At 41.6% G+C, this 25,020-nt stretch overlaps 1 long non-coding RNA gene across 1 annotated transcript in view; it reads left to right on the forward strand.

Annotated features, from left to right (window-relative positions):
- LOC126457417 (uncharacterized) overlaps positions 1-24,267 on the forward strand; it is a 62,493-nt gene extending 38,226 nt beyond the window's left edge. Inside the window, exon 4 of the long non-coding RNA XR_007585469.1 lies at positions 23,259-24,267. This is a non-coding gene — a long non-coding RNA (uncharacterized LOC126457417). The remainder of the gene's footprint in view (positions 1-23,258) is intronic.
- Positions 24,268-25,020: the final 753 nt, after the last annotated feature.

Here is a 25,020-nt window from a genome sequence, read left to right on the forward strand (position 1 = left end):
GAAATTTCTCGCGCTGCTGGGGCGCAAATAGAGGCGTGGGGTGATGTCGGGGAAACACAACCTCTGTGCACTGTTGATGACGCATGCGGCGCGTGCCCGCTGGCCGACGTGACCGCAGTGCGCTCCCACGCGCAGTCTCGGCCTAGCCGTAAACAACCCACTAAGAAACTGCAGCAAAACCCCCGGCAACTTCCATCATGTCCGCAGTGTTTTACTAAACATTCAGGCGAGGATTGTCCCCAACGTTGGGCTGTGTGTCACAATTGCTAAAAGAAAGGTCTTGTGTCTTCCGTTTGCAAATCCAACCACATACATGATGTTCATGAACATGACGCTGATTCTGATTCTGTGTTGTCTGTCAATTGCACTTCTTCCCTTTCAGGGAAGTTATTCCTCACTGTCCAAATCCTTGGTCGAGATGTTCGCATGCAAGTGGATACCGGATCTGCTGCCACTATAATTAATTCTCAGACGTATCTTCAGTTGGGTTCTCCACTCCTGTCACCTGCCACTCGGCAATTACGGACGTACAATAAACAAAAGATTTCTCTCTTGGGTCAGTTTAATGCTGAGGTATCTTACAAATCCGTTGTTTGCACTGTCCCCATATTTGTGGTCAACCAGAGCAACGCAGAAAATCTTTTTGGTTTCGATGCCTTTCGCGTTTTTGGGTTCTCCATAGATGACTCTCTCAATATTGTCTCTGATGCTATTCCTTATGCTCAGCTGGATTCCTTGTCGACGACATTTTCGTCCCTTTTTTCTCCTGGCTTAGGCCGTGCAAACGACTTTGAAGCTCATATCACACTCAAACCCACTGCTCGGCCTAAGTTTTTTCGGGCTCGGCCCATTCCTGTGGCCCTTCGTGATCAGGTAAAACGGGAGTTGGATCGTCTCACTACTTCAGGGGTCTTGCTTCCTGTCACTTCCAGTGAGTGGTCTTCTCCTGTCATTGTCGTTGCTAAGCCAAATGGCGATTTCAAAGCCACTGTAAATGCTCAATGCCTCATCGACACTTACCCTATGCCCCGTCCTGAAGAACTGTTCACTAAACTTGCTGGAGGCCAGTATTTTTCTAAAATTGACCTGTCAGAAGCTTATCATCAACTTCCTCTCGACACTGCTTCCTGGCAGTTTCTGGTCCTTAACACGCCTTTCGGCCTCTATCAATACCAACGCTTGTCATTCAGGGTTGCTAGTGCCCCTGCTCTCTTTCAGCGTTTCTTGGAACAATTATTGCTCCCTGTCCTTGGGTGTATCAATTACATGGACGACATTGTTGTCACTGGCTCCGCCACTGAAGAACATCTTCAAAATCTCTGCACTCTTTTTCATGTCTTACAGACTGCCGGTCTTAAGTGTAATCTTCAGAAATCACAATTGTTTCAGGCATCTATCACATACTTGGCGTTTCAACTCTCTCGGGATGGTATTCGTCCGCTTCAGCAAACTGTCGCTGCGATCGATGCCCTTCCTCACCCTACATCTGTTAAGGAACTGCAGGCCTTCTTGGGGAATATAGCATACTATCACAAGTTTTTACCGTCTGCGGCTTCGGTGGCTCAGCCGTTGCATCGGCTGGTGCATAAAAACGTGCCTTTTCACAGGTCCACGTCATGCGATGCAGCTTTCCAGAAATTGAAGACTATGCTGAAACAGGCCCCATGCCTGGCTACTTATCGACCTGGCCAACATCTTGTTCTTGCCACAGACCCCTCTCAATATGGGGTCGGGGCAGTCCTTGCGCACCGTTTTTCTGACGGTTCGGAACAACCCATTGCTTATGCCTCCAACACGCTCACGGATGCCCAACAAAAGTATTCTCAAATTGAAAAAGAAGCTTTGACCATTATTTACGCTCTTAATAAGTTTGGTGTTTTTCTCTATGGCTCAAAATTTCATCTTGTTACGGATCACAAACCACTTGTCTCTTTGTTTCATCCATCAACGTCACTTCCCGGCAAGGCTGCACACCGCCTCCAGCGTTGGGCTCTTTACTTGTCTCGTTTCAATTATGAGATTCATTTCCGGCCAACGGTTCAACATGCAAATGCTGATGCTCTGTCTCGCCTTCCCATGGGTCCTGATCACGCATTCGATAGGGACAAACTTTTGTGTTTCCACCTGGATGTTGCTGAGCAGCGGGTTGTGGACGGGTTCCCCATCACTGGGGACAGGCTGGCGGTTGCTATGAGTTCTGACCCTACCCTCTCCTGGGTTTTACGCTGTATTCAGAAGGGTTGGCCAGATCGCCTGTCCGCTAAGACTTCTGATCCGTTGCGGAACTACTATGCTTTGCGCTACCGCCTCACGGCTAGGGAAGGTGTTATCCTCCTCTCCACTGACAATGCTTCGCCGCGTGTCGTGGTACCTGCGTCTTTGCGTGCTTCAGTCTTGCGCCTCCTTAACCAAGGGCACTGGGGTGTGTCTCCCACAAAATCTCTGGCGCGCCATCATGTGTACTGGCCTGGCATCGACTCTGAAATAACACACATGGTCGCTGCCTGCGGCCCTTGTGCGTCACAGGCCGCTGCCCCGAAGTCATCTTTGTCACCGTGGCCTTCGCCTGAGAAGCCCTGGGAGCGCATTCATGCTGACTTTTCGGGACCCTTTTTAGGTACTTATTGGCTCCTCGTAATTGACGCCTACTCTAACTTTCCTTTCATTGTCCGTTGCACTTCGCCTACCACCGCAGCAACCACCAGTGCTCTCGCTTGCATTTTTTCTTTGGAAGGCCTCCCCTCAACTCTTGTTACTGATAATGGTCCGCAATTTGCCTCTTCCGAATTTGCAGATTTTTGTGCTCATCATGGCGTTATGCATGTCACGGCCCCGCCATTCCATCCACAATCCAACGGTGAGGCTGAACGACTGGTCCGCACATTTAAGGCTCAGATGCGGAAACTTCTGACTTCTTCTGCTGCTGATGATGCGCTTCTCAGTTTCTCGCTTCTTACCGTTTCACCCCCATGGGCGACCACAGCCCGGCTGAGCTCTTACATGTCTGACAGCCCCGCACGCTACTTCATCTTCTGTGGCCTCCCACCTCACGGCTGCGGGTGCCTTCCCTTGGCCGGTTCACCGCCGACGATCTCGTCTGGGTACGGGGAGATGGCAGGCAGCCAAAATGGAGCCCGGGCCGCATCTTAAGACACCGTGGCAGATGCCTGTATGAAATACAGACAGACACGGGTGTTGCAGTGCATCATTCGGACCAGCTTCGGCCTCGTGTGCCAGCAACACCTGTTCCGAATGCCGCTACACCACTTTTGGCCCTACCTGATGCTCGGGATCTTGGAATCTCTCAATACTCACAACGCAGCCCTCTCACCGTCATCGCGATGCCAGCACAAGAACGGACGCCACCAGGAGATGTGCCCATGTAGGAACCGAATGACCATCCTCTGTCAGAGCAAATCTACTCGCCTCCTCCTCCAACGGACGCTGACACATCGCCCATGTCTCCTGTCATATCAACTGGACTTGCCGCAACGGGCATATTGGTGCAGAGTGCCCCAGCAGATTCGACCCCTACGTCTCCTGTCATCTCGACCCGTTATCATCGGGGACACTTACGTCCGTACGGGAAGCCTCCTCCTCGAGACTTTACAGTGAGTCAAACAACGCCTATGGACGTTAGCCATCTCCAGGACACCTCCATCAAGACCAGAGCAACAATTTCAAAGGGGGGAAAAGTGTTGTGACTCGCCGATCATTCAAAGCGACACCGCGCAATTACGCGCGTCCTCTACGTGCGGCGCTGTCTGCCAGCCATGCAGCAGCTGTGCCACCTAAGCGGCCAGCCGAGCAGCAGCTGCTAGACTGGAACTCAGTGCTCATCCGAATGCTAACGTGTACACATGTCTTGCTTGTCAACTTACTCTGTGACTTATATGTGTTGTGTCATTCTGAAATATATTTGTTAAACTTGACGTTATAACACTATTCTATGGTACGGGGCGTTTTCAGAGGTACGGGCACAGCTGCATGGAATAACTGCCAAATTGGCAGGTGCTGGAAAGCTTGACCAAACTGTAGAGCTGCCCACTTCTCGCAGAAATGCTGTTTCCATTGCACTCAACAGCATGCACAAAGAACACAAATTCCCCACACAATATGCACATTCAGAACTGCTAATAAAAACTAACATATCGCCGAAGCAATATGTTACACTTCAGCTTGTATCGCTGGATGTATGAGGGATCATACATGGATTATGAAGGACCATTTCATCCAAGGAATTGTTGTTAAACTGTGTGGTAGACATGATAAGCCTGCTGATATCTGCACAAGCTGTATGCTGTCTGCTATTACATTCACCATACTCTTTACAGATAGGAGCAATGATGACACATTTGTTTGTGGACAAGTAATAATGCTTGGTCTAAGATTTGGAGCAGTATTTTATATACATAAAATCTACATTTAAATCTACCGTCTACATCTATGTCAACCCACCTTATGGCGTGTTGCATACAGTAGTTTTGCTGCCACTATCATTTCTACTATTTCTAGTTTCATTTATGAGTTGTGGGTGGGAATGACGACTGTCTGTAAATGTCTTTATAGGCTCTAATTTCTTCACTTTCCCTTCCATGTGACTCCTGTATGGGAGGCAGTAAATGTTATCTGACTCTTTTTTGAGTATACACTGTGGAAATTTTAACAGTAAACCTCTCTGTGACGAGAGAGGCTTCCTTATTGCATGTATTACTGGAGCTTGGAGGTTGTTGGAAAATTCCCTGATGCTCTCACTAAATAAATATGTAACCAAATATGCATCTCTTTGTATCTTTCCAGTCCCTATTACTCTTAACCATTGTGGTCACAGACTGACAAACAATCCTTAAGAACTAATCAAAATACAAAACAGTAAACCATTTCTTTCATGATTGGATTGCATTTTCTTGGGATTCTGTCAATGAATCTCAGCCTGTCTTCTGCTTTTTCTGTAAAAAGTTCCATTGTTGTCCCATATTAGGTCACTCTGGATGAAAGCTCCTGTTTATTTTACGGTTGGTACTGTTTTCAGTGGCTTATCGCCAATAGAGTAATCGAAGAGTAGTGGGTAATTCCAACAGTGTTTGCTTAATGCATTACTGGAACATTAATTTACACTGAGGATCAACTACAGCCTCTATGGTAAATGTAGATCCTCTGGAAGTCTTCTTGCATTTCACCAGTTTCCTTTCATTGCCATATTTCAATATACATTACATCTACATCTACATTTATACTCCGCAAGTCACCCAATGGTGTGTGGCGGAAAGCACTTTATGGGCCACTGTCATTACCTCCCTTTTCGGTTCCAGTCGCGTATGGTTCGCGGGAAGAACGACTGCCAGAAAGCTTCCATGCGTGCTCAAATCTCTCTAATTTTACATTCGTGATCTCCTCGGGAGGTATAAGTAGGGAAAAGCAATATATTCGATACCTCATCCAGAAACAAACCCTCTCAAAACCTGGACAGCAAGCTACACTGTGATGCAGAGCACCTCTCTTGCAGAGTCTGCCACTTGAGTTTACTAAACTTCTCCATAACGCTATCACATTTACCAAATAACCCTGTGACAAAATGCGCTGTTCTTCTTTGGATCTTCTCTATCTCCTCTGTCAACCCAACCTGGTACGGATCCCACACTGATGAGCAATACTCAAGTATAGGTCGGGCAAGTGTTTTGTAAGCCACCTCCTTTGTTGATGGACTACATTTTCTAAGCACTCTCCCAATGAATCTGAACCTGGCACCCGCCTTACCAACAATTAATTTTATATGATGATTCCACTTCAAATCATTCCGTAAGCATACTCCCAGATATTTTACAGAAGTAACTGCTACCAGTGTTTGTTCCGCTATCATATAATCATACACTAAAGGACCCTTCTTTCTGTGTATTCGCAATACATTACATTTGTCTATGTTAAGGGTTAGTTGCCACTCCCTGCACCAAGTGCCTATCCGCTGCAGATCTTCCTGCATTTCGCTGCAATTTTCTAATTCTGCAACTTCTCTATATACTACAGCATCATCCGCAAAAAGCCGCATGGAACTTTCGACACTATCTACTATGTCATTTATATATATTGTGAAAAGCAATGGACCCATAACACTCCCCTGTGGCATGCCAGAGGTTACTTTAACGTCCTGTAGACGTCTCTCCATTGAGAACAACATGCTGTGTTCTGATTGCTAAAAACTCTTCAATCCAGCCACACAGCTGGTCTGATATTCCGTAGGCTCTTACTTAGTTTATCAGGCGACAGTGCGGAACTGTACCGAACGCCTTCCGGAAGTCAAGGAAAATGGCATCTACCTGGGAGCCTGTATCTAATATTTTCTGGGTCTCATGAACAAATAAAGCGAGTTGGGTCTCACACGATCGCTGTTTCCGGGATCCATGTTGATTCCTACAGAGTAGATTCTGGGTTTCCAGAAATAACATGATACGCAAGCAAAAAACATGTTCTAAAATTCTTTAACAGATCGATGTCAGAGATATAGGTCTATAGTTTTGCGCATCTGCTCAATGACCCTTCCTGAAGACTGGGACTACCTGTGTTCTTTTCCAATCATTTGGAACCTTCCGTTCCACTAGAGACTTGAGGTACATGGCTGTTCGAAGGGGGGCAAGTTCTTTCGCGTACTCTGTGTAGAATCGAATTGGTATCCCATCAGGTCCTGTGGACTTTCCTCTGTTGAGTGATTTCAGTTGCTCAATAGCATCATCCACAAACATTGCAGTCTTCCATAACCTTGTGTATTTTGTTCACTAAGCAACATTGAGGAATTGTATCAAAATCTTTTGTTGAGTTAAAGAACATATCAAATATTTTGATAACAGGTACTGAAATGAATAATATATAAGTGTGAACAACTATCAGATACACAGATGAATAGCTCTGCTGAGGGATAGGCAGAATTTTTCAATGCTGTTGAGATGCAAACCCATACTCTTCCTCTCCAAGGGCTGTGTTGCACTATTGGTAATCACCCTAGAGGATACACCAGAACAGAAAATAGATGGCGACTTTCTGTATCCACTTGTCCTTCACTTACCAGTTACGACATTGATGTAGTCATCCAACTGGACACCATCTGTCCAGAGAGAGAAAAGTTATCTATGGACCACTGCAAGATTTTAAAGCTTTTTGGTGGCTTGTTTACTCTTGTATTTCTTCTCTAATTGAACGTGTGTGTTATTGGCTTGGGCATTAACTAGGAATCATTCTGTTTGCCAGCTCTTGATGAATAATCTGATGGGGTTGTGTTTCTGTTATGCATGTAATGAACACAAGGCTTAAGAGGGTGAGGCACCCTATCAGCTCTATTATTACCCGAGTGACCATAATGCCAACTCTGTTATACCTTTAATCACAGTATTCAGAAAACAGTCACTTTTAAAAAAAAATTGAACTTCTAATACTTAATCTTTACTGTTCGCATAAGAATAATTTTTCCCCTTTACAAGAATACCTAGTGAGTTCTACTAGGAGGTAGAGATGGGCTAGGAATGTTTCTCTTTCTTGGGATAGGCAGGTAATACCTTACTACAATAGCATTCTCTGGGATGTGTTTGTTGTCAGTTGGCACTGTTCTTGGTGTATGATGAGTTGCACACATAATTTTCCATGGGATATTTGGGAAACTTTTATTTCAGTCAAAAACTACATTTGTTTTATCCTCAAATATTTTTATGCACAGTTTTTTTTTTGCTTATACAACAATTTGTTTGCCTTAAGTCATCGATGAAATTGGGTGACACTATTGGAACTCTCATGAAGTCTCATCATGATGATGCTAGCTGTAACAGAGCACATCTTATAAATGATTACCCTTCTCAGTTCTGAGCTTAGATTTGGTGAATGAAAAGTTTATAGTGGTGTTCAATGCATTGTTCTAGTATAAAATATGATTAGGATACCAAACTTAAGAAATTACTGTGATTTACCAAACATTTAGAACATATTCAAAGTGAATACTATTTATATTAAAAAATAAGTGAAATATGAGCAGTGCTTAGAAAAGTCAATATTAAACACCTAAAAATTACGAAAACAATTCCAATGGAATGTGAAATGACAGGTCATTGCTGAATGTAGTTCCAGCGCTACATCAGAAAAAAAGTAACTGTACTGCTGTGTAGAAGTAAACAATAGCTTATTTAATAGTATAGGGTGTAATAGGCGTATTATAGCATTTATAAACACTCACTAGTCACAAATTAGCATTAACAGACCAAGTACCTTTATTTCTCGAAGATGTACTGACACTGCAGTAAATATTTTTCTTTAAGAAGATGCTGCCACCTACTGGTAACACACAGAATTGAAAATGAGTGATTATTATTATTATTATTATGAAATATCCGTTTAATAAATCATTGATATATGATATGGCGTACACCCCTATTTTGTACATTAATATACAGTTTCTACTACATGATAATTTACAGTAAAATGACTAAATACTTTAAATAATTCCAAGTACATAATACTTTACATTAAGTCATTGCAGTATAATACATTAAAATAATAGTGCAGGCTAATATACAGTGTGATAGATAGGAAAAGCAATGTTACATACATAACAGAAAGAGGGAAATAATTTAAATTTATGTTAATAGATACTCTCTTATAGTGTAATAGCATCTTTACTGCAAATGTGTTTTTAGAGCCACTTGGAAATTTTGTGTCTCTTCATTGTCTTCATGTGGCGAGGAAATTTATTGTAAAGTTTCTTCCCAGTTAACACTGGTCCGTTTTGTTTGAGAGTTACATTTACGGTCCAATATGTGTGGACTGTTTGATTTGTTCATCTGAAGTTATTTTTAGCCTTGGAAATTTTCTTTATGTAATTAACTACCTCAAGAATGTACACACATGCCAATGGTAGTGTTGTGACAGTGCCACAACATTTACAGTGCCACCACGACAGTACGCGCAAACGGCAATAGAGGCGCCCCGCAACTCGGCTGAGCGCGGGAGCGCCACCTAGCTACGAACGACGCCGGCCGCATGTCACGGCACGGCAGTCGAATGAGAGATACTGAGTTGTTATCATGTAACCAGCTATTGTTTCTAAGTGAGTGTGTTTGAATATCCATGCGATTATTGGTGATTAAAGATTATAACACTTTTTGGCGATGAGGTCGGATATTTTCACTGCGTTGTGGATTTGTGTGTTCATGACGGGGCAGACATGGAACAGCTTATGCAAGCTCTCATTGAACAACAAACACAGCTGACAGCTGCTATTCAGGCGTTCTCAACGACGCTTACTCATCGTCTGTCTTCCTCTTCTCCGCCTCCATTCCCTCCTTACGACGAGGTCGCTGAAGACTGGGAGGATTATGAGAAGCGTTTGCGGCAACACTTCTTGGCTTTCGGCGTTGTCGACACTCCTATGTGTAAGTCGTTATTTCTATCATGGATTTCCCCACAGATCTATCAGCTACTATCTCAGTTAGCCCCTCTGTGGGAACCTGCCTCTCTCCCTTTCCAAGAAATGTGTGACTTATTGTCTAACTATTACCAAAAAAACACCCACATCGTTGCCGCACACGTGGCGTTCTACCAGTGTCGTAAACAGCCCCATCAATCTTACCAGGCTTGGGCGGCATGTTACACGCATGAGCTTCCGTCCTGGACATTTTCGACCATACTCTCGTGTCTCTCCGCGGGATGTTCTCGGGGCCTCACAAGAGGCCATGGATGTCTCCGCACTGTCCATGTCTCCAAGGAAGTGAGTGTTTTTTTTCAAGGGGGGAAAAGTGTTGTGACAGTGCCACGACATTTACAGTGCTGCCACGACAGTACGCGCAAACGGCGATAGAGGCGCTCCGCAACTCGGCTGAGCGCGGGAGCGCCACCTAGCTATGAACGGCGCCGTCTGCACGTCACGGCACGGCAGTCGAATAAGAGATACTGAGTTGTTATCATGTAACCAGCTGTTGTTTCTAAGTGAGTGTGTTTGAATATCCACGCGATAATTGTTGATTAAAGGTTATAACAGGTAGTTTCTGGAATGTTTTAAAAAGGGATTTGCAAGAGAATGTGGGTGCTATATTTTCAGTTGCCCTGCCATGTGAAATTATCCCATATCACAGAAGTGAATCTGTTTGGGAAGAATACACATTTTTTAAATTTTTCGTTTATTGTACATTTAGCAAATATTTTTATGCCAGAATGTATTGTTCAATTTGTGTGCTTGTCCCAATTCTTTTTTTTCCCCCTGAGCCCATATTCCTTGAGACTTTGTTCAGTTTACAATTTCTAATTGTTTATTAAATAAATTCATAGTGAGGGTTAATGGATGTTTGTTTTGTGTATTGTAAAGGTGCATTGTGACAGTTTTCTTCTCTGTGTTAACAACAAGACTGTTTGTGGTGAACCATTAAGCAATGTTGAGCTGCAATTTTATATTTCATAATGTAGTTCTGCAGCAGTTTTGCCCTCGGTATATTTGTGTAAGCTGCAATTTTTTTATATTTCTGTGAGTTGTTGAATGGCTCTAGGCCATTGATAAATATCAGGAAAAACATTGGGCCCAAAATAGAACAGTGAGGCACACCTTACTTATTTATTATTGGTCGGTATGCATAATTTTTTCTTCCTGTTGCGTGGTTACTACTATCTGCTCTCTGCTTTTCCAGCGTCATCCATTCTTGTGCCAGCCCCATGATTCGTAAATATTCCACTTTTTCAAGCAGTAGTTTATGGTCTACCTCATCAAAGAATTTTATGGGGGTTCAGAAATATTTCCAATACATGGTCATTCTGCTCTATTGTAATGAAGTCTTCATTAACAAAATCAAAAATGGCAGATCTTGCCAACTAGTTTTTTCCTAATCCACATTTGTTACTTGGTACAAAATTATTTTTCTCTGTGAATGTAATAAATCTTCTGTAAAACCTACTTTCTAGTATTTTTGGAAATCAGACAGCAGAGATATTGGTCTGTAGTTCTTTTTAATTGTCTTATTCATGTTGAAAAAAGCCTTACTATCACCATTTTTAGTTTTTCTCGGAAAACATCACAACATAATGAGGAATTGCAAAGATGAGTTAGAGGTTGAGTCAATGCTATTGCACAATTTTTAAATATGTAATTATGAACATTGCCCATGGCTAAAGAAAATTTATATTTTAATCCCTTATAATACTCAGTATTTCCTTTTCGCCTGCTGCATATAAAAAGATTGTTTTTTGATTTAAATAGATTTTTGGTCTGTGCTTTCAGAAGCTGTTTTCTGCTGTTTTTTTCTATCAGATTGATTGCTGTTTCTGTGAAATTTACCTTAAATACATCAGCTATGATGCATGGATCAGTAATTTTGTCTCTATTTTCAAGCAGATTAAATATTATGTTGATTTTTATGTGTTTCGCCAGTTTCTCTTCTGACAATGCCCCACATTGCTTTCATTTCATTTGTGGCTTTCTCCGTGTGGTTGTCATTTGTTATTTTTCTTTGACCTTCTGATGATTTCATTTATGATCGGTTTTTATTTTTTTAAATGAACATCAAATACTCGAGTTGTTGTGATTTGCTTGGCTACCCGATAGAGAAATCTCTTTTCCTTCAGTGAAGCTTGTACATCTGGAGTGATTCAATTACTTTTTGTGTTATTTGTCACGATTTTCCTTTTTCTGAGTGGGAAGAACAGCTCAAAATAATACTGAAAAGTCTTAAAAATTTATCAAACTTTTCATTTCTGTTCCTACAATTGTATACTTCCTCCCATGTTTCTTGGGTTAAGAAGTAAATAAATGAATTTAAATGTAAGTGGAGGCTTTCATAGCCATTGTGACATCAATAAAACTCTCCTGGGTATGTGACTGTATTTTCAACATGTAAAACTTCTTCAAAATTGTGGCCACTGTTGGAAGTGGCCGTCCTCAGAGTGTTGATGCTAATTTGCTTAAGTTAGTAATGGCATCCTCATGAAGGTCATTTGCAGCAGTGACTGAAACATTGGAGAATTTTATTGAAGTGTATTTACTTTTTGTACTCTGAGGTTGCTAGCAGTTATTAATGATTTATTAGAATGTATAGGGTGTCCTATTTTTACTTATATTATCTAATATTATTTGTGCAATGTGATCTTCAAAACCTGTGGTAAAACCTTTTGGGTTATATTTTGTAGGTACCCAAGTAAATATTTGGTCTATTGCTGTGGCTGAAGTGTTACTAGTAAATATTTGCCATGTTGTAGTGGCTGAAATGTTTGTTTTATGTTTTGCTGTTTCTGTTGTAGCTGTCAGGTTAAGTGTGTTGAGGACCCTCAGTAGTCTTCTTTTTTTTGTTCAGAGTACACAGAAAAGTCACTATTGAAGTCACTACAAATAATCATACATCTGTTTAAATAACTTATAAAAGAGATAATCTAAATTTTTTAGTAAAGTGTTCATGTCACTATCAGGGGTCCGATAGAAACAAATTATAGCTCTGTTGTTGTTGTGGTCTTCAGTCCTGAGTGGTTTGATGCAGCTCTCCATGCTACGATATCCTGTGCAAGCCTCTTCATCTCCCAGTACCTACTGCAGCCTACATCCTTTTCAATCTGCTTAGTGTATTCATCTCTTGGTCTCCCTCTACGATTTTTACCCTCCACGCTGCCCTCCAGTACTATATTGGTGATCCCTTGATGCCTCAGAACATGTCCTACCAACCGATCCCTTCTTCTAGTCAAGTTGTGCCAGAGACTCCTCTTCTCCCCAATTCTATTCAATACCTCCTCATTAGTTATGTGATCTACCCATCTAATCTTCAGCATTCTTCTGTAGCACCACGTTTCAAAAGCTTCTATTCTCTTCTTGTCTGAACTATTTATCATCCATGTTTCACTTCCATACATGGCTACACTCCATACAAATACTTTCAGAAACGAGTTCCTGACACTTAAATCTATACTCGATGTTAACAAATTTCTCTTCTTCAGAAACGCTTTCCTTGCCATTACCAGTCTACATGTTACATCCTCTCTACTTCGACCATCATCAGTTATTTTGCTCCCCAAATAGCAAAACTCCTTTACTACTTTAAGTGTCTCATTTCCTAATCTAATTCCCTCAGCATCACCCGACTTAATTCGACTACATTCCATTATCCTCGTTTTGCTTTTGTTGATGTTCATCTTATATCCTCCTTTCAAGACACTGTCCATTCCATTCAACTGCTCTTCGAAGTCCTTTGCTGTCTCTGACAGAATTACAATGTCATCGGCGGACCTAAAAGTTTTTATTTCTTCTCCATGGATTTTAATACCTATTCCGAACTTTTTTTTGTTCCCTTTACTGCTTGGTCAATATACAGATTGAATAGCATTGGGGAGAGGCTACAACCCTGTCTCACTCCCTTCCCAACCACTGCTTCCCTTTCATGTCCCTCGACTCTTATAACTGCCATCTAGTTTCTGTACAAATTGTAAATAGCCTTTCGCTCCCTGTATTTTACCCCTGCCACCTTCAGAATTTGAAAGAGAGTATTCCAGTCAACATTGTCAAAAGCTTTCTCTAAGTCTACAAATGCTAGAAATGTAGGTTTGCCTTTCCTTAATCTTTCTTCTAAGATAAGTCATAGGGTCAGTATTGCTTCACGTGTTCCAACATTTCTACGGAATCCAAACTGATCCTCCCCGAGGTCGGCTTCTACCAGTCTTTCCATTCATCTGTAAAGAATTCGTGTTAGTATTTTGCAGCTGTGACTTATTAAACTGATAGTTCGGTAATTTTCACATCTGTCAACACTTGCTTTCTGTGGGATTGGAATTATTATATTCTTCTTGAAGTCTGAGGGAATTTCGCCTATCTCATACATCTGGCTCACCAGATGGTAGAGTTTTGTCAGGACTGGCTCTCCCAAGGGTGTCAGTAGTTCTAATGGAATGTTGTCTACTCCCATGGCCTGGTTTTGACTTCGGTCTTTCAGTGCTCTGTCAAACTCCTCACGTAGTATCATATCTCCCATTTCATCTTCATCTACCACCTCTTCCATTTCCATAATATTGTCCTCAAGAACATCGCCCCTGTATAGACCCTCTATATACTCCTTCCACCTTTCTGCTTTCCCTTCTTTGCTTAGAACTGGGTTTCCATCTGAGCTCTTGATATTCATGCAAGTGGTTCTCTTTTCTCCAAAGGTCTCTTTAATTTTCCTGTAAGCAATATCCATCCTACCCCAAGTAATATACGTCTCTACATCCTTACATTTGTCCTCTAGCCATCCCTGCTTAGCTATTTTGCACTTCCTGTCGATCTCATTTTTGATACGTTTGTATTTCTTTTTGCCTGCTTCACTTACTGCATTTTTGTATTTTCTCCTTTCTATACTGATTTAATTCTTAAAATCTTGATATTTCCAGATCTCTTTATTTGGGAATATTTTCTGGGAACTGAATGGGTGTAAGTGACATCACTGTCAATGTAGATACAGCAGCCACCACGACTTTGTTCTTTCCTGCAGAAGTGACTGCTTAGTATGAAGTTTGGAAGATATACCACTTTCATTATGTCTTCCTGCAGCCAGTGTTCAGTTAGACACAAGACTGAAGCACTTTTAAATTCACTGAAATCACATGATATAGACAAGGGGGTGTTCAAAAAATCTCTCCACAGTGCCATATGATTGTTAGCCGTGCGTGCCGTATGCCACATTGAATATACCGAAATGAAACTCAGTGAAATACAAGTTACTAACTTATTGAATATTCATTTTTACTGAGCTAAACGAAACAGTGGAATGTTGGGAGAGTCCACTTGAAGGGAAGTAACCCAGGCGGGCGAACAGCCATACGGCACGCGCGGCTAGCAATCGTTCAGCACTGCGGAGAGACTTTTTGACAACCCCGTATATGCTACAATCAGTCGCAACAAGTTTATATAATGCACAGGGACTGAGGTGGTTATCTGAGGGGGAAAACACTGAATTAATCTTTCACTGTCCATACTGACCAGTCTTGTCAAATGACAACTGCCTTTTGTTCCCTCACGTCAATCAAAACACACTTGGACCTTGATTTTTATCTCCTTAAGAAGATGATTTTTGAGGAGCTAAGACAGAGTGGAAAATCTGTTACCAAATAGATTTGAACGCATGTGAAAGTGTGTATGAATTGTATGGTGAATATTTTGGAAAAAAATTAAATGATTTTTCCAAAAAAATGTTTTCTTTCATTGTCCCTGTAAAAATTTAAAAGGCATCCTTCAAATGAGTTTCAACTGTGAACAAGTTTGTGACTGATTTCACAGACACACCAATTCAACGGCCATTGGAAAATGGCACTCATTCGAAGGGTGAGAGTTTGGCATGATGGCATAGAACAGTGAGAGTGTGCTGTAGGGTTGGTGTGGGGAAGTGGGTCTCTGCTGCAGTTTGGTGATGGAGCTGGTAAAGAAGGCAGTGAATTGATTGATTGAACACTTTCTTGACAGCCACAAACAGGTATGGCTGAGCAGATCCAAAACAGAGACACTGCAGACCAAGGGAGGCAATCTGTGGACTCCAGCATGCCAGTGCTGATGTGTCAATGCAGGCATTCCCTGTGGAAGGTAGTGGCTATTTTTGTAAATTATCTTAAACTCTTACGAGAAACTCCAAGTTATGCCACTGCATGCTGGCAGATGGTGGTCAGTGGTTGCTGGGTGGTGGCGTACCAACAAGGCAATGTCCATGTGCCCAGGTGGGACACTCGGAGGCTGTGTCGTAGATGTGGTGATGACTAGGGTGTGTAATCAGATGGCCCAGGTTTATGATACTGTGACGGGCTGCTCCTAGTGGTCTAAATTACGTTTCCATGTGCTGACAGTTGTGGGAGGCCTCTGTATTGAGGCTGTGTCGAAACATTTGGTGTGGGATTGATAGCCTTGATAGCCTGTCATGATGTAACTGGTAGGTTCGCCAGTCATGCGGCAGGAGTGCTGTAATGTTCCTCTTATCGACCCATGGAACTGCCGACAGTGGAAGCAGTGTTGCTGTTGATGCTGCTGAAATGGCAGGGCACTGATCAAAGGACTTTGGACTGATTTCGTTGCTGGGCTGCTGTCACGGCTGCTGGTGTCCGGAGCATTATGTTTTCACCCTCCTTAGATTAATTCGGTCATCTGGATTCCAGTTTTGTTGGTTTGACTGTACCAGAGACACACATCTATCAGCTCTAGACAATCAGGTAGATGCTGCATTTCTTGATTTCTGAAAAGCATTTCACTCAGTACCACATCTGTGCTCATTGTCAAAAGTATGATCATGTGGGGTATGAAATGAAATTTGTGACTGAATTCAGGACATTTTGGTAGGGAGGATGCAGCATGTTATCTTGCATGGAGATGTAGAAGTAACTTCAGATGTGACCCAGGGAAGTGTGTTAGTACCCTTGCTGTTCATGTTATAGGCCTATATTAATGACCTTGCAGACAATATTCGTAGTAAAATCAGGCTTTTTGCAGATGATGCAGTTATCTATAATGGAGTACTACCTGGAAGAAGCTGCATAAATATGCAGTCAGATACTGATAATATTTCAGAGCGGTACAGAGATCGACAACTTGCTTTCAGTGTTCAGAAATATAAAATTTTGCGTTTCACAAAACAGAAAAACGTAGTATCCTATAACTATAATATCACTGAATCAATCTTGGAATCTTTTTTTTTACTGTAGATAGGCCTACAGTATCTCACTCCTGCAGTGCAGAAGCACTGAGTTTCTGTGCCTCTGTTTGCTTTTTCGCTGTCTTTTACACAACTTATTGTTGCTCACTGTGGTTCACTCATTTCTTCACTGCTGCCATCATGACAATTGTGGGGCCACAGGTTGAAGGGAGGTAAGAGCGTGATTTAGGCAACTCTAGGTCTGAGATGACACTACACAACACTTATTATGATAAAAAGTGCATAAACGGCTGATGCGCTAGTTCGTATGGTTATGAGTTGGAGGTGTTGTTCGATCCGATGTTTACTTAATATGGTCGTAGATGTTCCATCGTCACGCGTCCATTTTGTGCTGCTAACAACTGGCACAGGGTAGCCAGAAGAGTTGGGTCTAGTGTGGCGTTTAGGAGTCAGGTTTTCCTTGGGCAGGATTTCTAAAAGTGGGGCCCAGTGGGTAAATTAACGAGTATTTGGCATTTAGAGTTTTGGTTCCGGTATTGCAGGAAACGGACTATGGGACCTGAAATGTCACATGGAGTGCGGTACCATTCATTAGCAGTCCCTGACCTTGTAGCTCTATGTGCTGGGCACTGCCAAAATGCCCTTGGTCGTAGCGGATGACAGTAACTATTATCGATGTTGGTACCGAGTTATGCCTCTTCCGCATCCTATAGGAAAAGGAAATTCCCTGTCAGTTTAATGTCCCTCTCACATTCGAAAAGCGTCCTCAAATTCACTTTTTTATGGACTAAATTGCCGTATGAAACATCCGTTATAAATTACCTAAAAACGTTAAGAGGAACTTTAGGGAAATTCCCTGTCAGTTTAATGTCCCTCTCACATTCGAAAAGCGTCCTCAAGTTCACCTTTTTTTTAAGGACTAAATTGCCGTATGAAACATCCGTTATAAATTATCTAAAAACGTTAAGACGAACTTTAGGGTGCATCACACACATAGTCACTCATTCTCACTTACTACCAACTCACTTTCTGTTGCGCAAATGTTCCTCAAGAACCTTTCTCATAGAAATAACACAAACATAAACATAACCATAACACCTAATAACTAATAAGTAAATACAGACATTCAGCTCAGATGCTCACCTCGTGGTCTTAATGTGAATGGGTGTGTTGGGACAATCTTATGTTCACTCTGCGTCAGTGGCTTATTTCTGTTTTCCCTAACTGGTTCCCTTCCCCCTTCGCAAGGAGATACTGGCAATTGAGCCAAGCTTCTGCTTCACCTAAAAATGGGCGCATTCTACTTATACGAATAATTGTGGTTCGGGTCAGAATTTGTGTTTTAACATTAAGCTGGGATGTTTTTCCGTCTATTTGATAGAGTCCTTGGTACGGGGGATGAACTTTTGTTCCCTCTTTGGAATGTGAGGGTTAGATACTTTTATCCACTGGCCGACGTGATACTTAAGTAATTTTGCTTTTTTAATGTGTTTTCACGTATTTCTAAAGTCTTTGTGTTCATGTTTTTCACCCGATGCCAGATACCTTTTAATCTTTTAGTAAAGTCTTGAACAGAGGACGATTCCAATCCTGGAGTAGGATGACCTAAGTCGAAAGCTGAGGGCATTTTCTGACCAAAAACTTACCTTGTAGCACGAAAACCCGTGTTTTCGTGGATGTTTGAATTGTACGATTTTACGCTGTACTATAATAATGTGTCCCAATTATCATGGCTACTGTTCAGATAACAGCTTAGCATTTCACTCAGGAGGAGAACACGGCAAGTGCCATAGCCCGATTTCCCAGAAACTTCGCTCAGTGGAAGAGTAGTCAAAATAAGCGAACGTATGTCTCTGTTGTCTGTAGACTGTTTCTGAGAAAACGATAGTCAAAGTTTTTGAGGTAATTTGTGTGTCTTTTAGCGAGCAAACAGTCCAACCGATACGGCGGCGCAGTGGTTAGCGTTGCGGTTTCACATTTTCACACCCCATTCTCGAAACCTGATTATCATTATAATTTTTGTTTTTCATTTATCTTCCAATGTCTGCAGAAGATTCCTACATGACTGTTTTCCGTTATACACTGAAATAACGTTATCTTTATTGTCTTCTAACCGTATGTCTAGTGAATGAATACATAAAAAAAATTAAAGTAAATGAATGTGAAAATTATTTGAAGTTGTTTTCGGTGCAGTTCCTGTAGTGTATCTTGATTCTTAATCAACTGCAAGCGCCAGTTTTCAGTAAATGGAAATTATCGCAACGCATGAAATTTTCAGTAAAGTTAGCGACGTATCTTTCCCAAAGTGAGGTTCTTACGAAGAAATGTCACTGTTGCGAACTTGCCTTCATGCAATGCTCAACATGTTCGGAATTTCTGTGTGCGGAATGTTTCTACGTTCGGTATCATTCACAGGAAAGCATCAACCAAATCTTCATAAAGAATAAATATAAGAATAAAATAAAGAATTGATATAAGAATGAAATATAAGAACATGAGAATTTAAAAAGATTGTAACCCCTCAAAATACGAAACACACATATATAGTAAATGTTCAAAAACAGTCGAGTATCTGTGGATCTCGTCTTCCAGTGAGGCAAGTTTCTGGGAAACTGGGTCACTGCACCTGCTGTGTGCTTCTCGTCAGTGTCATATGAACTCTCTCTGTACTACAATTCGCTTGTGGATGAAGGCATAACTTCCTAACGCGAGTAGTCAACATAGTTACTTAAACAATTCAAACAAAAATTCGTGTCTTGGTTTGTTGTTATTGTCTCTGGTGTGCCGAATTTCAATAGTCAATGATTAATGAAAGCATGAGCCACTGGAAGATACAGAAAAACCTCAAGGAGGGGGCGCTAAAGATATCTTGAGCTACCTTTACTTTTACCGTATAAAAAATAATCAAGTCACATGCAAAGTTTAAGAAAGTTTTATTTAAACTGATTATACACATATACAAGACAATGCCCGGTTATAATAAAAAAAGTTACAATTGTGTTTCTCTTCCTTGAATGATGAAATTTATGCACCAGTTCAATTCTTCCTGGCAAACTGCATAATTGCAGCATCAACAGGACAATTAATGTGCTCAACAGAGATGGGAATTTGGATTAGGAGGGAGGCGTTCTAGGGTAGTTCATGCAGTATGTCTGTATACATACATTGTAGACTTGGAAATGCCTTTGGAACCATATAGTTTCATTTAGGGGATGTTGAATTGTTTCCTGGTTTATTGCTTTCTCAGAGACAGCCGTTTCGCTCAGAACCACCACCACAAGCATATAGGATACCCATATAGCAGGGAAAGGACAAGCACAACGAGACAGGCCCAAAATAAGACACTTGCTGCCGGCAGTAACTTGAAAACTAGCGCTGAACGCCAATGCTGCTGCACCTCCTCTTCAAGGTTCCAGCAGTATTCTGACATCAATATTATAATGGGCATTCTGCGGAATAAGATTGGGTGAGTGGTTCTGTGCTGGATATTGGCAATGTATTGAGTGAACGCGCCAGACTAACAGATGATAGAACACTTTATTGATGTACGCAGTCACGGTTCAACACGTCCGAAACAGAAAGACTGCAGATGATTGGCGGCAGTGCTCAGATCCCAGGACGCCAGTGCAGACATTCCGATGCAGTGGTTCCTTGTGGATGGTAGTGGCAGCCTGGCTACTACAGAATGGTGGCGGATGACAGCCGATGACTGCTGGGTCGCGGTGCGGCAGCAAGGCGACACCCACATTCCTGCATTGAACACTCAGGCAGTGGTCGTCGGTTCTCGGGCTGGCGGAGACAGTGTCGTAGATGCAGCAACGACTGGCACAGGCTGTGTGTCATTGTACAGCCCAGCTGAGAGGATTCTGTGCAGGGCTGGTCGTGGTGCTTTAAATTCTGCTTCCATAAGCTGACTATCGCAGAAGGCTCTGTACCAAGTCCGTGTCAAAACGTCTGGAGCAGGCTTGGCATGCCGTAACCTGCAGGTCAGTCAGTCACGTGGCGGGAGCCTGTGTAATGTCCCTCTTGTTAACACACGGAAGTGCCGACTGCAGAAGCCATGTCTCTGCTGACGTTGCTGAGCTGGCAGGGCATTGGCCGATGGACTGCAGCCTCGTTTTGTAGCTGGGCTGCTGTCCCAGCTGCTGGTGTATGAGCCATTATATAACGACGGTGGTGCTTCAGGGGCGCAACAATGGCCAGAAGGCATCCACAAGTTTTATAGCACATTTCTCCGTTACAGATGAGTCAGGGAAAGAGCTTTGCGAGTGAGTTGCTTACACCAGTGCGTCTATATCATTTTCTCCTACCCGTTTGCTTTGGGGCTGTCGCTGGCCTCCTTCATACATGATGACTGTTGAGTGTAATCATAATGACGTGAAAACTTAGTCTTTATAAATGCCACCTGTGGTAGGGTTGTCGTTCACTCAACTGACAAGAACTTTACCTTTGAGGGCGCCAATGTCCTGCACAAAAATCCACCCTGTCATTGCGTCTCAGGCTTGGTTATAAGGACATTCGGATAAATTTCACCACTTCCACGTTTCTGCCTAGGCACTGTCTTCAACATTCAGAGTGTTTGTGCTCAGTTTCATTACACAGAACTGGATGCTGTCTTCCTGTTCAGTAATTACTTACGGGAATGCGTAGCATTCCACGACAAACGCTTAGGAGTTAATTTTCAAGAATTCAGGAGTTACACGTCCATCTTAGTTGTATGATTTACTAACAAGTGAAACACTTAAGCTTGATCGCCTGAAACTGAACAAATACAATTTTAAAATAGCAGAATGTTTCTGTTCAAATATATATTACAATCGTTTACCAATAAAACTCGTCATTTCTGTGTATTCGATACTTGAAAATTAAAGAAACTACAGACGGCATAAATAAAAATCGCTGGAAGGACAATACTTTTTTACAGACAATTTTGATCAGAAGATTCACTTAAATATTTGCTCAAAACATTATACATAAACACATATAATGTTTAAAAACTGAAAAAAAAAACATACTGGAGCAGATAGCTACTGATCATGTGATGACTCTGGGTGTAACACGTACTTGATTACTTAAAGATATCATGCTATGAGGATCTCAGGCTGTTTAGACAATGCAGCAAATTGCATCGGAAGGGGCTAGATATTTAATGAAGAAGGCATAATTGCAGGTACTGGCGGCAGTTCGATAATTAGAGCTAATGTGTGAATTTTAACAGAAGCTTCTAATTCAGTGACACCAAATTAACAAATTTTATCTTAGTTAATTTTAATAATGTATTTTGTGTTGCGAAGTGTAATAACAAAAACACACACACACATAATGGCATCGAAGAGGTAATTGTGACTGTGATGGAAATTAAATTAGCGGGATATGTATGAAAGTAAGTTAGATGGGATCTCAGAGAGCAATATGTTACTGTAATGCTGAAGACTGCAAAGTACTGAAAAGTTTATAGAAGATGTCAGATGGACTGCGATGATTATGATGCTTATTAAGATAACGATAACTGTTCAAAATGTGGAGTACACTTTCCTCATCTATTTTTAAAAATTCCATGCTTCATACAGTTTTCACGATTTATGTAATTTTCTGTGTTATTGAGCAATTTCGGCCATGTGATATTTTCAGGTAACTTACCTGTTAAAGACTAAAAAGAAGCTAGACAATATTAGTTCTGCAATACATCACTTATTAATTCAAGTTAAAGGTAACAACAAAAGTAAATGATGATAGGTGCGATATGTACTTGATACATTTGTTAGTTGTTGGATGTCTGAATACTTCCGATGGCAAAGCATTGCAGATTTTTTTGTGATTTAATAGCTACGAACGAAGTTATCGGATCTGGGGTAATTTGCGTTCTTTTTAGTCATTGCTTTTAACTTCAAACAGTAAGTGATACTCCAAAGAAATAATATTGTTATTTTTAAAAAAAAAACTTGTAACATATTCTTTAAGAAACATATTCTTTAAGAATACTCAGGACTGAAAATGTACAATGCAGCAGAATGAACACTAAATGACATTTGCAGCTGGCATGAAACCACTCAAAAAATTCTTAACATTTATAGACCCAGCTTGAACGAAAGCTTTCACCTTCATTGTGAAACATACTAGTGATGCCTGATATTCCAGGTGAAATATGTTCAGGTGGAAGAAACACATACATTTAGTTGCCAAAGGAGACTACTCATTGAGAGATATCCAAACTTAAGGCAGAAAAGCATACACCATTTACACCAAGGGAAAATTTTGTGGATATGAGAAGTATTAGTCACTGAAACATTTGAGCAACACATAAATTCCTTTGCCCCCCTGATGTTATTAAGCTTTAACTGCCAAATTAATCCGACTCTTTGGCAAATAAAACTATCAGCCACTGTACTGGATAATATACCTTACAGATTGTTGCTTACTTGGTATCTTTGAATTGAGAAATTACATTGAAGATTTTAAGCGCGTATCATTTTTAGTGTGAATGCCGTGTCCTTAATCATTAATCAAAGATAATAGCAAGTTTTTATGTTTTCCTCTAGAAATGTGTGTTATAAGATACTGTGAACAGTGTGACAATACAAATAGCTTTTTTCAACTCATAGTATCGAAATATATGTAGAAAGTATCTACTTCACACTTTTTTCTCCATTACAGCAGCCAGATGAGAACGAGACTGCTTCTCATTCTTCAAGAAACTGTCAAAAACCAATTCCAAGCAGCAACTTCAAGACTCTTACAAGATACAGTTTCATCAAGCCAACTCTGCTATGAGATGAAGAAAAGTTTGGCTCTTGGAGCTCCACCAGACCATATAAGCCTTCCTCCATGCCGAAGACGCACTCAATGCAAGAAAGCTCTGGAAAGACTCCTTGGATGATTGCGAACCGGGACGGTCGGTGAGCGGGCCCGCAACCTAAAAGACCTTGTCACTCAGATCCATCATCACCCCAAATAAAAGCAAGACAACAAAACTACTTCTCATCTGCACTGTAACGGCAGGATACTTGAACACTGAAACTTCCACCTCTACATGTGACCAAGATACAGGCATCCTACCAGTACAGGACCATCATCATGTCGCCAAGTCAAAGGGCCCATGTATATCCCCATGGGTCTTTGAGGTTCCAGGTCATGTATTGCACATACATGAAATGGAGCCTCAAAGACCAATTGGGGGGCCCTTTGAGGACCGGGACCTCGGTCTTCCCTTACTGCAGTATTGCTAAGCATAACACGTGTAGCCCTCCTTTTGAATGATTCGGCGATTTGAAACCTTCAGTGACACTTTTTTCGAGGCAGTTGTTCACTCTATTAAATTTCCGACTAGACCATTCCTCTTACTACAACCCCACCATAAGGGGCGCCTGGTGGTACGCTGACTGTTGTAAGGAGGGTGACAGATTAGTTTGTGGGCCACATCGCTTCATCGGACAGTGAGCCCGATTTGGTTTCATCTCACGAATCTTGCAGACAATGCAGAAACAATTTCTCAGTTTTTTTCAACATTCCGTTTTATGTAAATGTAATTTGAGCATAGACATACTGGTGTTTGAATCTTTCCAAGCCATACACTGTTCCAAACCATCTATTGGAATATATCAGATGTTCATATGACCCTGTTGTAAAATGGTCATTCCACGCCAATTAAATAAGATAAAAAATATCCACTGTACTTTTTATTTCTTTGCTATCCATGTAACCATAGCCGCCTTGTCTTTCTCCAAACATGTTCAATGAAGGGTTAATATTGCCGACCGCATGTGTCACAAATAAACTAGTGTTTCTATCTGAGCTAGAGTCTGTTCTGTATGAGAACCTCAATGATTTTTCGCCACAAATCAAAGGATTAATAGTCATAAGCCCAGAAAACGCCACTGTAGTTCTCGTACGGGAAATGATTAATGAAAGCAAATACACTAGTTCTGTTTTCTCCTGACGACAGAATGAAATTTCAGAAAGGCAGCTTAATCATACAAGAGAAGACTATTCACTTTTGCGGATTTGACACGTGTAATCAGGACCATTTTAAGGCCCAAGCTGCACAAGCCGCCACTTACAGTGCCAAGTTGAGGGGGGCCCCAGAGGCACAACAAATGTAAGGTTTCTGTACAGTTCATACCACAATTCGTAGCAGCTGGTTAGGGCACGTCCAAGTGCGAGATTTGCAGACAGTGCTTATTGCTTATCACACTTCGTAGCAAAAACTGAGACAGATGAAAGTGTACGAGGGAAAATGGGAGGTGGAGGGGGGGGGGGGGGAGAAGCGCCAAACGATAAGTCGCTCATGTGGAAAATTATTCTCGAACCAACTCTGCTGTAACGCATGTTGCCCTGTGCCTAAGACATTGTTCTCATGTTTGTGTTAATCGTCCAGATCTTGGACGACATAAAATGAACATCCGCATAAAGAGACTGG

Source organism: Schistocerca serialis, chromosome 2, assembly GCF_023864345.2.
Source record: "Schistocerca serialis cubense isolate TAMUIC-IGC-003099 chromosome 2, iqSchSeri2.2, whole genome shotgun sequence".
Taxonomy (NCBI): domain Eukaryota; kingdom Metazoa; phylum Arthropoda; class Insecta; order Orthoptera; family Acrididae; genus Schistocerca; species Schistocerca serialis.